The following is a 5,589-nucleotide window of genomic DNA, read 5'->3' as shown; positions in this document are numbered from 1 at the left end:
CCGATGACGCCATCGACTGAGGCTATATTACCTCCGGGTCAATTCTATTGACGTGTTACACACAACATTCACAGCTGGTCACGATTAAATATGTTCCCAATGCGCTAAGCAGCGCAGCATCTCATTCCACTTTTTCAGGGAACAGGGTTACAGTCAAGTAACCCGGAATGTTCTTTATGAACTTCATTGGCTTCCAGTATTGATTTTAAAATCTTGATTTTAACATATAAAGCCATTCATGGGATAGCGCCGGAATACCTCTGTAATCTAGCTCCTTACATTCCAATTCATTATCTCCGCTCTTCCAACTCTTCTACTCTTCAGCAGCCCACATTTAAATTGAAGTCGATGGCTGGTCGTTCCTTCTCTGTTACAGCTGCACAGTTGTGGAATAAACTTCCTCTGGTGATTAAAAATTCCCCAACCCTGGACTGTTTTAAGAAGTCTCTAAAGACCTATCTTTTTTAAAATGTTTATTGTTTCTGAAATGTACATTCATTAACTTCTGTAATGTTTTTTTTTTTTTATCTCTTTTTTATATATATATATTGGTACTGTATATTGTTTTTGTAGCGCTTTGGGTTAGAGAAAAGCGCAATATAAATAAAATGTATCATCATCATCATCATCTAAGAAATGCCCAAAGCAAAAACTGCAAGGATACAAGTAGCTATAGAGAACTTTGGACAATCACACCTGGGTATGTACACAATACTAGATAACTTTCTAAGACAGGAACACAACACAACAATCCCACAAAGACAAGCAGCAAGGAAGCACAATATAAAGGGAGTGGAGCAAAGGAGGACCAAGTGAACTCAATTAGTGAAACGAGGCCTAGACAAGAACTAAACACGTGGTAAGGGGAAATAGGGAGGCAAGACAAGGGGAGCACACTGCCAACATAAACAAAGACAAATCCATGTACTCAAGCACAAAACAAACATGGAAACATTAAACAAAGATACAAGAGACAAAGCTGCCGTTGCAGAACTCATGCCAGTCTAATGCGTCTTACTTTCTGTGCAGTGAGGACATTCCCCTGCAAGAGGATTCCCCAGTGCTGCTCACACTGTGAGAGTGAGCACAATACTGACTACACTCATCTGAGTACAGCGCTAAGTATGATGTTCTCCCCTGTGATTATCAGCTGAGACTCATATAGCATATTTCTTCCTAAAAAGAGCTGCTTTTCGCCGCCCTTTGTTCTAAAAACGCTGCACCTCCGAGTGTGTCGCTTGCCGGGGCCACGCCCACGCAAGCCGTGTTCATCAAAGACTACTAGTGCTTTGGCGTGTGTTTGTCTTCATAACACAAGAACACTTATCTATAAAATATCTTAAAAATATCTTTAAAATATCTTTAAAATATCTTTAAAATACAAACAAGACCTTTAACTGGGCTCATCTCGTTGAAGCTTGCATGTCCATTAAGTTCTTAGCTGGGGGGTTTTGTTGGTTAGCTCAGACTGGCTGGAGCCCACTCCATTTATGGCCCTAGATTAGACTGTTGATTTGGGTCTGGAGTGTTGAGTTCTGCGTGGAATTATGTTTGAACGAATCATCCGTAAGATTGATTTGTGTTTGGTTCACCCTCAAATCCTACAATGGCTATCAGGTGAGACTATATCCCTTTCTAAAGCGGTTGTTTTACAACTCCACGCCAGTGAGCGTGTCACTTGCCAGGGCTGTGCCCACGCAAGCCACGTTCATCAAAGAATGTTCCGCGGCTCAGCAGCAACCCAGGTGCGAAGCGGAGCCGCAAGCCAGGCCTTCGCCCATGGCAGGCCATCCCCGGAGTGTTGAGCTGGATTTTGGGGACAATCAATTGAGATTACTCACTACGCACTTTAACTCTTTGGAGTCTTGGGCTATTTTGGCCGTTTTTGAGTACTTTTTATTTTTTTTATTTTGCGACATAAACAAATGTTTACCATACCAATGTTTGGTATTGTTTTTTTCAGCACAGGATCACCTATATGAACAGACAATTATTTTTTCACTTTTATGTTCTGTATCAACATACTGGACCCAAAATCACACAAAAAAACACAAAATCCGAATAGAAAAATTATAGTTTTTTACTACAAAAAACACAAATATGCTCAATGAAGCATTTTAAAAGGTTTAAAATGTAAACACAAGTTGTAAATGTCAACATATACAGGTAAAATTCAGATACAATCAAGCTATATACAAAAAAATATGATTTACAAAAAAAAAAGCGAGTGTAGCCATAGGCTTTTTTTTCTCTTTTTAGCTTTGCCACTTTTTAAAAGTTTATGCACACAATTATTCAGAGAGCTATATTTAAGGCCTTGCATTCCCAGAGTATGAGGGTTCCCAATTAGTGCAAATACAACATAAAAAAGGTAAAATTGAGATAAAATCTAACTATATACAGCAAAAAGCAGGTGTGGCAATAGGCGTTTTTTTTCTTTTCTTTTTTGCTTAGAAACTCTACAAAACACTTCATGTACAATTACACAGACAGCTACATTACAGGGCTTTCCTTCCTTGAGTAAGTTCCTAAAAAGTGCAAATATACTATACAAAAGGTAAAATGAACACAAAATCAAACTATATATACAACTATTTACAACGAATATCAGGTGAGTTTTTATTTATTTATCTGTGCCACTCCTCAAAACAGTTTCTGTCAACAATGAGACCAAAGACATTCGCTTCATTTTCCTTCCACAAAAAACTACCTAAACTACCTAAACTATCTACACTACTCCTAAACTACTCTCAAAATCTATTCAAACTTTTCCCAAAACTAGCAATAATATCTCTCTCTCTCTCTTTCTATATATATGTCTCTCTGTCTACTCCGTCAATCTCCCGACTCCCGCGGGCGCCTTTCAATTTCACTTCTTTGCTCAGTTAGCTCCTCCTCCACTCCCTAAAATGTGCAGCCTGAAGAGCAGAGTCAGCAGATTCACACATTTTTCTCCGTTTTGTTTTATGACAAAAACCGACGAAGTTATGAGAATAAATGCAACGCCTGTCGCATCCCATCTTGCGTTCCTTTACGAACGCGTCAATATTTGTAAAAAAAAATTATATAAAGTTTAAATTATCATATCTCCGTTTTTACTTGGTCTATCAACACAAAACAAAAAGTAAAATAGAGTTTCAAGCCAGCACTTTCGACAGAAGTGGACAGCAGCGCTCAACGTGACTTTGTTTTTATGCTTCGACGTCTTAAACTGGTCATGTGATTTGATCACGCCGGTGTGATCAGCGACTCGGAAGAGTTAACAAAGTGCATGGATGCAGAACTCTTCCCCTGAGACAGAAGGGGATGCGCATTCTGAATTATCTCGATGACTGGCTCTTCCTGGCCCAGTCAGAGGCAGAATCGATTTCTCACAGGTCATTGCTCCTCAGCCATTTGGAATGTCTAGGACTCAGAATCAACCTAGCCAACAGCTCACTGTCTCCCAGCCAGAGAATCTCTTTCCTGGGGGCGGTCCTCGACTCAGCCCAAACATGGGCCTGGCTAACACCCGAGCGTGCTAAGACTATCCAGCAGCTCGCAATATTGTTCAGAGTAGGGGCCTTTTCCCTTCTCAGAAACTTTCAGAGGATACTAGGCCTAATGGCCTCCGCATCGTCAGTATTTCCGCTGGGCTTGCTGCACATGAAACTCCAGGTCTCAACTCACGCTTGCGATCAGGTCGCGTCAAGGTGAACCACGGCTGCATCAGAGCTCTGGCCCCTTGGAAGGGCCTCAGCCGTTACCGGACTGGAGTAAACATGGGGTTAGTCTCGAGGAGGAAGGTGGTTACTACAGATGCTTCCAACACGGGTTGGGGAGCTCTGTGTGAGGACAGACCGACTTCCGGCTCCTGGTCGAGCACAGAAAGACGTGTCTTGCGTAGACGGCCGTACTATGATGCACACGACCTGGCGTTCGTCGCTTCAATCTAATTAACCTGAATCCTATGGTGAAATGAGTTACTTATATTGGCAGATGCCCCAGGGAACCGAGGTTATGTTAGTAATCGAGAAGTTATAACCAATACAAACCAATACTATATTTTATTCTGGAAACAGACTTTGTTGCATTATTTTCCTTTATCTCTGTAAAGCTGCTTTGAAACAATCTGTATTGTAAAAGCGCTATATAAATAAATGTGACTTGACTTGAATACAGACAACTAGAGTGCTGGTAATCATTGTGTTTTGTTCATACAGTGTGTTCAGGTGGTTGTTCTCAGGGCCTAAGCCCCTTATCTCTTCTGACCCTAGCAACTCCCCTGGTGTACAATGAACTACAAAAAATACTTTTCTTACTTAGTCTTTTTGTTTTGTTTCCAGTCCAAATATCTAAATAAATCAAGATGAATTTACTAGACAAGTAAAATGGCATAATATATTATGTCTTGTTTTGTGAAGAAGAAAAACAAATGATTGAGGTTTTTATATATAATCTTAATTCAAACAGAAACATGATTAAAATCACGGAGCAAAGTGGACATGACACTGACACCGACAGACAAGACAATTTTATTACGAAATTTAAATAGTAAATACTGTTTTGGTGCTCTTTAATGTGGCATGACAGATCGCTTAGAAGGTAGATACAGTACAACTTACCGAAATGTATCATGTCTCATGGAATCGCTCAATCAATGTTTCAACTGTGATAAGAAGTCAATAAAACAGCTTGTAAACAATGTTACAGGAAAGCCATTTAATGACCATAGCATGTTAGTTAGCTGAAAAAATTTACTATAGAGAGGATTATTTTTTGCTAAACATACTCTGAACTATATTTCATATTTATTTTATTTTTACTCATTTATCATAAAAAATATAACATTGTTATTAAACTTTATAATATTTTTATAACGTAATATTTTTCTGCATCATTTACTATCAGAAGAATGTCAGTAACCAAACAATTGATGGGGCCCCATATATTTTTTTTCTTCCGTACTATGGAAGTCAATGGGGTCCATCAACTGTTTGGTGATCAACATTCTTCAAAATATCTTCCTCTGTGTTCAGCAGACGTATGAAATTCATACATGCTTGGAACAATTTGAGGGTGAGTAAAAGATGACAATTTGAGGGTGAGTAAATGATGACATAATTTCTATTTTTGGGTGAACTATCCCTTTAATTTATATTTTTAATAATAATACCAGCTGACAGGTCTCCCTGTATTTACAGCATTAGTAGACAGATTTTTTCCTTGAGAAAAATGTAGCTACTCTACCTGATATCCAAATGAATCGATATTGAATCAAGATTGGAATCGTATTGCAAGCTTATGAATTAAAATCATGAAATTTTGTCAAGCACTAATAAAAACAGCAGTTATTGTACCATGTAAACATTGTAACATGTTGTCACTAAACTTAATTGAAATTCTGTTTAGTTACCAAATGTTTCGGCAATAAGAAGGTTTTTATGTTTTGTTGTTGTTGTTTTTTTGTTGTTGTTGTTAATTATCACTCCAAGCTAGACTCAAAAGTTGGCAGCCCTGTTAAAATGTATTATAATTGGAGCAAACTGCTGCATACTCGGATGAATGTACACATAACTGCAACCGCGGAGGCCAAGATTTTCGCTAAAT

This window comes from Scardinius erythrophthalmus (assembly GCF_964197995.2).
Source record: "Scardinius erythrophthalmus genome assembly, chromosome: 5".
Lineage (NCBI taxonomy): Eukaryota > Metazoa > Chordata > Actinopteri > Cypriniformes > Leuciscidae > Scardinius > Scardinius erythrophthalmus.
The sequence above is the reverse complement of the archived record's forward strand: the minus strand, read 5'-3'. Positions refer to the sequence as shown.